Source organism: Amphiura filiformis, chromosome 2 (assembly GCF_039555335.1).
Source record: "Amphiura filiformis chromosome 2, Afil_fr2py, whole genome shotgun sequence".
In the NCBI taxonomy this organism is placed as follows: Eukaryota; Metazoa; Echinodermata; class Ophiuroidea; order Amphilepidida; family Amphiuridae; genus Amphiura; species Amphiura filiformis.
The window spans coordinates 33,918,524-33,928,714 of NC_092629.1; the positions used below are offsets into that span (position 1 = coordinate 33,918,524).

Below are 10,191 nucleotides of genomic sequence, written 5' to 3' on the forward strand. Positions count from 1 at the left end.
GTTATCAATTAGAACTTTGTAGAGAAACATGACAAGATAGCTTTTTATTGTACCTGATTGAAATACAAAAAAACCATGTCAATATTTTGGTGCACTCTTAACTATAAGTTTTGCTTTTTGCAAAACATGCACATGAGGGCCGCATATGTGGTTTTATATTAAAATTCCACTCAGCCAAAATTATTCCTAAAATATATAGGAATATCGAATAGACACGAGAGGTTCTTTAAATATTTTAATATTTCTCTGGAACTGGCATTCCCTTGCCTCCACCCTATACTAGCTTTAAAATCAAAATTATGAATTAATATGCCATTTTCGTGTGTTCAAAAGTACACAATATGAAATTGTGGTTGATTTACACAATTGAAGTACTAATAATCATGATCATTTATAAATAGGTCATAATTCAAAATATGTTTGACATTTTGCACTTGCGATGAAAATCACAATAACTTTATTCAGTTGTGGGTCACAAGATACTGAACCATCAACAACGGCAACATCATAAACGATATTGACTTCCAAATTCCATGCGATAATGCATTAAAAATATTTAGCTTTGATTCATATGTCTTTATTCCAGATACGACACCTATAGTCTTGTTGGAGGACATGATCTCAACGAAACCATCAGGAAGAGGATGAGGAGGCTGGGAACGAACAATTTGTGGTCCTCCTACAGTGTATAGGGAGAAAAGGCAAGCTGAGCATTAAAGATAGCCCTTTCTACAAAGTTATCGTCAGTAAGTTTCATAGGCCCAATACAATCTATGATTAACATAATATGTCAAATCACGTAGGCCTTTACTTTTATTTCACAGTATGTTTCCAAACATTGGGTGAGAAAACAGATCCATAAGCTTCCATAGAGCTAAGATCGGCTAAGCCTAAACAGAATGCATATAATTTGTCATGCTGTCTGAACCAATCATAGTGGGTGTAATATACTCATATTCTGTGATTATAAAATTAAAATATGGATATTTAAATCTGACCCCTAAATCGGACGTCTGTTTCCAATTGGTTTTTTTGTTGTTATTTTAGATTATATGTGTATACTTTATTCATAAACTTTACAAATAAAAAAAATATTTCCCCTAAGACCACAGACCGCACGTATGGTAACACGTCGACATGTAGGCTTTTGGAAAATCCTAATATTGAGATACAGACCGTTTATTTTGATAAAGGAGTTTAATTTAATACTGAACTCATATCATTTCCACCTTTATAGAAGCTTGCATGAAGAATCATCCTCAAGCTAAGGAGGTTGAGATAGAGAAGGGACTTGGAGATTATCTGAAAAGAACACCAAATATTCCAGGTGGAAAAAAGTATAAAGTAAGTTCAAATATCATTAATGAAATGCCAAATTCATTTATTTAATTCATGTAGGCCTATAACAATGTCTAGGGATTATAATATAAGCACTCATTATAGACACCACCTTGTCCTCTATTGTAAACACGTTTAACTGCTAAACATGTTTAGGAATTAAATATGTCTTGTGTTTAGATATTAAACATATGATGTTTTGAAATTTGACATTGGTGTTTAGGTTTTAAACGTATTTACAAATTGAGGACAAAAAAGTGTTCAATCTCTAGACACTGTTTTTGCAATGTATTACTATGTTTCTGTATCTGAATATCAAAAAGTTCATAAATATTGTTCGTTGAATGTAAAATGAAAAAAATATCGCATATCGCACAGCTCATTTTCTTTTAAAATAATGTTTTAAAAAAATAATAAAGCATAGCACAAAGCTATTTTACCAAATGTATCTGAGACATACTTTTTTGGCCTTACATTTCACACACCTACGTGATGTTTCTTTCTGTATGGAGCATTTTTGTTTATTTTCACTTCTCTTAGGTTTTTAGGGGCACCATGCACCCTCCCCACACACACCCCCACGCTCGCATTATGATTTCGTTATGGTTTATACAGACCTTGAAAATTACTCAGAATTAATGATACTGATAATATAAATAAGTTGTCTGGATATCTAAGGGTGACCATAACCTGATAGAATTTTTTTATTCATAGAATTTCTTATGCCTATTTATATATATTTTGTCAGGGCTGCTATTTTAGTGAGCTGATAGATTTAAGGGGAATCGGGTTTCAGTTCAATTTAAAAAATGATGTTTCCCAAAATGATGATCATGCTTATAAATAGATTGTTTTCCATTTTATTATCTATAGAAAGCTGGGAATGTGGATGCAACGGTAACTGTAGGGGAATTGGAGGATGATGAGCGCGGCGAAAATGAACGTGGCCCCCAACAGGAAGAGGAAGAACAAGACTAGGGGACACATTGAAACTGAAGACCACAGACACTGTACTGGTAAACATGCTAGTTTTACAACATTGTCGGACAATGTGCTCACTGTCTATTTAAGTATATATATTCGATAAATATAAGGTTTAAGTTTAAAATAGCTGTGATTATATATCAGACTTTTATTTTAAAACATTTCTCATAAGCATGTTAAGATGTTTTTGTTTCTGTACTTATAGCTTTTAACTTTTCCTATCCGATATACGCTGGCGAAGTTACGTAATAAATCGGATTAACTACCATAGCAATAGGTGAAAACAATTTTGAGCATATCGCGCTGCACTACAATCAGGTTGAACTAATCACCTGTGTATGTCTGCAATCATAGATTGAACACAATACTGGTCTTTTCAAAGATACTAATCTTACAGGTGCAAGTGGTGGTTCGATGCAGAGGTACCGCATGAAAGTATCAGTGCAGCGCGGTGTATTCAAAAATTGTTTTCACCTATTGCTATGGTAGTTAATCCGATTATTACGTAACTTCGCCAGCGTATACGCTGGCGAAGTGACGTCCTAATCGGATTAACTACCATAGCAATAGATGAATACAATTTTTGAATAGATCGCTCTGCACTACAGCAGGTTGCACTCATCACCTGTCTTCAATCATATAATAGATTGAATACAATACCGCTCTTTTCAAACTGGCTAATCTTACAGGTGCAAGTGATTAGCATTTCTTTGACATATATGGTTCAATGCATCGGTACCGCAAGGACGTTGTAGGCCTACGGGGGATACAGTCAAAATTTTATTCATCTATTGCTATGGTAGTTAATCCGATTAACTACGTCACTTCACCAGTGTATAATCACACTAGTATTCGCTGAGTGCGTTTCCACAATCGCTGATTATTAAGCCTTTTTGAAGTATGGCGGGCACAAAAGAGGGAGTGCTTTGATTTGGGTAATCTTTTGTATGCTGAAAGAAAGCATACACAAGATTACCCAAATAAAAGTACACCATCTCCATTTGTGCCCGTCATACTTCAAAAAGCCTTATTGTTGCAGCGTCGAGGTCCGTTCAAACTACGCCGCAATGCAGTGCGATGCGGTACCGATATATCGATTACTTTTTGCCTCAACGCTACTCGTCGCATTTCCAAGTTAAAATGTATTGAACTTCATTGCAATATCGTAAGTATTCTGCAGTGCGGCACCGCACCGCACCGCAATTGCGGCGTAATATGAACGGCCCTTTGGTCAAAGTTGCATTAAAGGCCATGTATGGCTTGCGACTTGACGCTCGAGGGCATGCTATAATCTGAGCCCGAATTAAAAAGACTAATTTGCGTCTGACATCCTGCCAACCAGACCGAAAATGTCGTACCGGTACTCGGACTTTTAAATATTCTGCCTCAGATTATAGCGACTTATCGATTATAGTACTATACCGTGATTTTAATTTGCTGTAAAACTTTTGACGAGAGCATACTTCCGCGATGTTCACAATGCGCCTCCGATCCGAAGCGTTGGCCTACTATGTGTGCTTTACACGCCGTACGTGTTGTTATTTCTGTTGCCATACTCGCAAGTTGCGCCTTGTCAACATCGCGCAAGTACGCTCTTGTCAACGGTTTACAGTTAATCGCTCTGCCCATCAGCATCAGAAGTGATGATATTATTTGTATGTTGCGTAAACAATGTAAATTAGTGGTTTTTACGTTGTATTTGGGGACACTAGTAAAGAGGTAATTATTCAATTTGAAGAGTTTTCACACAACACTTCAATTGCACTTTATTTTATCTTTGAGACTAGACTGTGCGTATTCAAATTATTTGACGTGTTTAATGACATTAAGGGATCTGGAATGAGCGTTTTGAGCGTTTCGACAGTATTTTTTGTGGGACATGAGAGCACATCAGACATATCGAATTGCATTCTGAATACGAAGAATGTCTTTCTGATATCAAATAATTTCTTTTTTTTAAATTAACGGTATAATACAAATTTTATGACAAATTATTAAAATTTGATATTTTTCACATTTTTGATATTAACAGTCCTCGAAGTAAATGTTATAAATCTAATGATATATTCTTAAAGTGTATGTAGCTGGGAGGAAAAGCCGACGATCAATTGAATATTTTGACTTTCCATATTGAAGATATGGAATTTTTCCCAAAAAGAACTATTTTTTTGGGTGTTTGGGAGAAAAATCCATATCTCCAATACGAAAGGTCCAAATTTTCTAAATTGATCGTCGGCTTTTTATCCTAAATAAATACACTTTAAGTATAAAACATCAAATATATAAAGTTAACTGCAAGTACTGTTAATTTCAAAAATATCAATTTTTAATCATTTCACATAAAATGTGTATTACATTGCGAATTTTAAAAAAAAGTCAAAATTATTTAATATCAGAAGGACATTCTTCGTATTCAGAATGCAATTCGATATGTCTGATGTGCTCTCATGTCCCACAATAAATTTTGCCCAAACGTTCATACCCCATCCCTTAAAGGAACAACCAAAAAAGATCGAGGTTTTTGGGAGTGGGTTTCAAATCTCACAATTTAGGTAATGAGCCGTGAAAAGGCTCATGAACTGTACATTTGCCAATATTATGCCTAAAATAAATGCATAAATGTTCATGGTACTTTTATTTTACAGAATTCTGCCTTAAAACTTGGTCAATCAAAATACGTGTTGTTAATTCCGTCGCCATATATTCGTTGTGAGTTACGACTTGTCAACATCGCGCAAATACGTTCTTGTACAAAGTGTCAAACCGGACCACGTTACTTTGCATAAATGCTAATTAAATTAGAGAGGGGCTATAGACATTATAACTCATTACGAACACAGTAGGCCTATGGCAAAATTCTACAAAATTAAAGTAAACCATGAACAATAATTATGACTTAATTTTAGCAAAGTGTTGGCAAAAGTTACGAGCACTTTCAAGTCTAGTCATCATCAACTCTCTAAGAAATAATTGTCCTCTCAGGAGAACCCGCCCTCTTAGATCTTGAACCTCTAAAAGGTTCTTTAGTTTGGGGGCATTTTCGATGGTCTTGGAACCATATTTGGTTCTTTAGAAAACCTCTAAGGGTTCTCCTGAGAGGACAACTTTAGAATTTGTTTAGAACCTTTATTTCTTAGAGTGTTAACTGCGCTTTGTACGTGAGAGTAATCAATTAAGTTTGTCGAATTTAACTGAAGACCGAATTGAAAACATTAGTTTGCGTCTGACGTCAGGGCAAAGGCGCGGTGTGATTGGTTGCTGACCTGCGCAGAACGGCATTTTTGGTCTGGTTGACAGGACATTATACGCAAACTAGTCTTTTGAATATTATTCTGTCTTCAATTATAAATAGTAACTTATATTTGAGAGTTTTCATGTATATAAATCATGTTTTAAAACTTTTTATCCTATAAATGTACAATAATCGGGTTTCATGAGTATTCCATCCATGCATATGTATTAAACAATAATTATTATAAATCGAGTAATAGAGTGTATAAACAGTCATCAATGGTCATGACAATAGTTGACTCGATACATGGTAACACAAGTTCCACATGTACCATGGGGTGATTTTGCATAGCATGTTTGTATAAAATTAATTTATGTTTCAGCAGTATTTTCAACGAAAATGAATGAAGAATAATATTCATACACAGGAATAAAGTTTAATGAATCACACATCAAATCAACATTAATTGTCTTGTGTGATTTATTATGTGTCGTGTAAGTCGTAAGTATCACTAATTGGCCAAACTTACTTGTTTCATGAATTTTGTATTGGCCTAATTTAATAATATTTGATATTTGTTTTGGACTTTTATTAAATTACATTTTCGCTTTATTTTCATTGTCTTAAACTAATAAAACATAGCACGTTTTCTAAACGTCACTAAAACGTCAAGAAAACGTTCTAAAAACGTAGTAGAAACGTAACATACGTTTTCTGGTGGTGAGTAATGCATCCTCCAATACGTTTTTTACGTTGCTATAACGTTTTCAGGACGTTTTGGACGTTTCTGCAACGTTCTTAGTACGTTATTTGCGTGCTAGAACGTCCAATACGTTTTCTGTAGGTCCTGGATACGTCTTGGGTAACGGAAAGATAGGTCTTAAAAACGTCTTTTACGTTGTAAAAACGTTTTTAGAACGTCTTTAATAACGTTTTTAAAACGTCAAAACCTTCAACAAAATTACGTTTTAAAAACGTTTTATCAAAACGTCTAGAAAACGTCAACGGTACGTTCTCACAACGTTCAGAAAACGTTTTTTGGTTAGCTGGGATGGTAGACTCATTGTTGTAACAATAATAAAATGCCATGACACTATATGAACAATAGATATCAAAACCCTGCAATTTTAATGTGAGGTGCAAAATGTCAACAGGAGTGTGAAATTTCAGTTCCATGAAATGTGCAATACCCCCCCCCCCCCATGTGCCAATCCGAATAACTGAGCTAGTTCTACTACACAGTTGTATTTCAGAGGATACCAAAGACCAAGGTGTGTTCATGGAATGTGACTTACCCTCCCCCATATGCAGGGTCCAACGATTTTTGCGGCGCGAAATCACATGACGCGCCACAAAATTGTCCTTTCCCGGCGCAACGTTAATTTTGTTGAAATATCCGCCTTTTTTGAAACGTCACAGTGAATGTCAATCGACTTGCTAATCATGATGCAGTCATGTCTACAGTAGAATTCATCTCGACCTTTGCAGGACTTAACCCCATTAAAAGCTATTAAACCAAGATAACACTCATTGAAACAGCTCAACTGATTAAATCGGATCTTCTCTGGTTGTGCACAAGTGACTGTTTTCATGTGCGATATCGCAATAAAGCTGGTATTCATAGCTTCAGTTGGGTAACCGATTATAAAGGAAACGAAAGGAAACAATGTTATGTGTGGCTTTGTTCACGAAATCAGACAATGGAGTGCTTTTTGTAAACCAGCATTCTTGAAAATGAGCAACATAATGATTTTTGACTTAACACGGTTTGGAAATAATTTCTTCATATTTTTGGTGTTATCTGTCGTTTACATGTCCTTCCTAAAACACAAAAGTACGACCCTCTCCAAACACCTAAATTAGCTAAAAATTTAGGACATGTTACAAAACTATATTGTCTAGAATTTTAGAAGAGTACTTTTAATATTGGCCGGTTATTTTTCACACAGCGACGTTAACTAGGCAATGTACTATTACCTATAACATTAACTAAAACACCAAAGTACGAATATTTCCAAACATCTAAATTAGCTAAAATTTAGGACATGTTAAAAAACTATATTTTCTAGAACTTTAGAAGAGTACTTTTAATATTGGCCGGTTATTTTTCACACAGCGACGTTAACTAGTCATATCCCCATACTGTTAACGTAGGGCTATTTGTAAAGGTCACGCGTCAATGGGAAAGAGCACTGTGTATTGTGTATAGGAAAACGGACAGTAACTGCAGTATGTCTGTCTCAAACCAGTGTTGCTTAGTTTCACGTATGTTATCATACAGTCAGCCACCTGCACAACCGATTCTATAGAAATGCTTAGTCGCGCTAAAAGTCGATCGATACATGTTAAAATCAGCACAATTCAGAGATACACCTTTTTGCTATGAAATTAATTTTCTCGGTCAAATATAAAGCAATATATATATATATATATATAAAAGCAAATATTGCCCGACCAGCGATTTAGTAGCCCAAATCCCCAATTGGGTTTTCTGGTAAATGAGGTGAATTTTAAAAATGTGCTCCCGTGATAGCCTGCAATTTCAATTTATATGGATTCCATGATTATGAAAACCATTTTGTCTGTCTGTTTGTTTGTTTACCTAGGTTAGTCCGTATTTTCTCTTAAAAGAGACGCACGCTTGAGGTCCATGGGAAAATCCACGGTCCAAACCTAGAAAAATTAGCGTGTTATTATACGGGATTTTAATCTTCTGTCCCTCCTATCTCCAGGTGAATTTTGTATGACCTACCCCCCTGCCCCCCATCGCGGGTTGCCATTTTCATTACACCCTTCAGACTTGTGTTCGGGTTTGTTTTTAATTTGACATGTAGGCGTATACCTAAATGTATAGCTATGCTATATATTATTATGTAATATCATGTACATGTAGGCCTATGGGGTGGGGTGGGTGTAGAGGTGTGTGAGGTGGGTAGTGGGGGTGTATGTAGGGAAACTTTGGGGTGGTACTCAACACACTTTAACCATGACTTCCCATGCAAGGCTTATTGTTGCCACAAATGTTTTTTTCCCTTAAGGCTATTTAATAGGTTTTTATAAACTTCCATGTTTAACCTGGTATTGTTTTAGCTGCTTCATTAGGGCCTACACTCTCAGAAAAAAAGGTGCTACTTAGAACCTTTTTTTGTCCTGTATTTAGAACCCTAAGCAGTAATAAGGTTATAAAAAGAACCTTAAAAGGTTCTATAAAGAACCTTAAATATTTAAATAGGCCTGGGGACATTCTAATTCATTCATTCAGGGACTCATCACAAAGTTAAGAAAAGTAAAACGTAGTGTTCACCTTTTTGGTACAAAAAATCATTTTCTTGGATAAAAACCTTTTTTCTGTTCTACTAAGAACCCTTTGAGGGTTCTTTCTTTAAGATTCCTTAAAGGTTCTTCAAGCTTAAGGTTCTACAAAGAACCCTTTTCTTGGCTACAGAACCTTTTTTGGTTCTACAAAGAACCCCATTGGGTTTCAATTGGGTTCTCTGTAGAACCAAAAAAGGTTCTGTAGCCAAGAAAAGGGTTCTTTGTTGAACCTTAAGCTTGAAGAACCCTTAAGGAATCTTAAGGGGTACGTTACGAAGGTTATTTGGAAGTGTGTTCCAAACAGTTTGCTTGATCATAAAACATACAGCGTAATATTATGTTTTGTAAAAGAAAGTTTTGTTAAAAATATTGCCCAATTGCATGTAAATTGCATGAGAAGCAAATTTCAACACATTGGTCCGATGATCAAATCAAATAATTAATCACTCACGTGATGAAAGATCCTCATCGTGCTATATACATGATCAGTTAGTGGCGTAGCTGCCGGGGGGCAGGGGGGCAATTGCCCCCTGGCAAAAGTTGCCTATTTGGGCCCCCGCCCCCTAGTGCCAGGAATAAAGAGCAAACAGGAGGGCGCAGAAGAAACAAGAGAGGAGAGAGAGAGGGGAAGAGAGGGAGAAGAGGGGCTGAGAGATGGAGAATCCATGGTGACATCCCGCTATCTCTAAGGTCCGCTATCTCTAAGGTTCGCTATCACTAACGTGTAAAGTCTATGGAGATCAGAATCCCGCTATCTCTAATAGAGAAAAGGTTCGCTATACCTAAAAAAAGGTCCGCTACTTCTAAGGTTCGATATCACTAATTTAGAATAAGGTTCGCTAGTTCTAAGGTTCGATATCACTAATTTTAAATAAGGTTCGCTATCACTAATTTAAAATAAGGTTCGCTATCACTAATTTTGAATAAGGTCCGCTATCACTGATTTATTGAAGGTTCGCTATCTCTAAGGTTCGTTATCACTAATTCCAATAAAGGTCCGCTATACCTAAGGTTCGCTATCACTAATTGTGTTTAAGGTTCGCTATCCCTAATTAATTAAGGTTCGCTATCTCTACGGTTCGTTATCACTAATTTCGATTAAGGTTCGCTATACCTAAGGTTCGTTATCACTAATCTTAAATAAGGTCCACTATCTCTAATTTTAAATAAGGTCCGCTATCTCTAATTTCAAATAAAGTCCGCTATTTCTAATTTTAAATAAGGACCGCTATAGCAAACCTTATTTGAAATTAGAGATAGCGAACCTTATTTAAAATTAGAGATAGCGAACCTTATTTAAAATTAGAGATAGCGAACCTTAT

The 10,191-nt window shown here is 35.7% G+C and overlaps 1 long non-coding RNA gene across 1 annotated transcript; it reads left to right on the plus strand.

Annotated features, from left to right (window-relative positions):
• Nucleotides 1–581: 581 nt before the first annotated feature.
• LOC140146106 (uncharacterized) lies at nt 582–4,474 on the plus strand. The gene is made up of 3 exons (XR_011858189.1): nt 582–746; nt 1,238–1,344; nt 2,212–4,474. It is a non-coding gene; the product is annotated as an uncharacterized lncRNA (long non-coding RNA).
• Nucleotides 4,475–10,191: the final 5,717 nt, after the last annotated feature.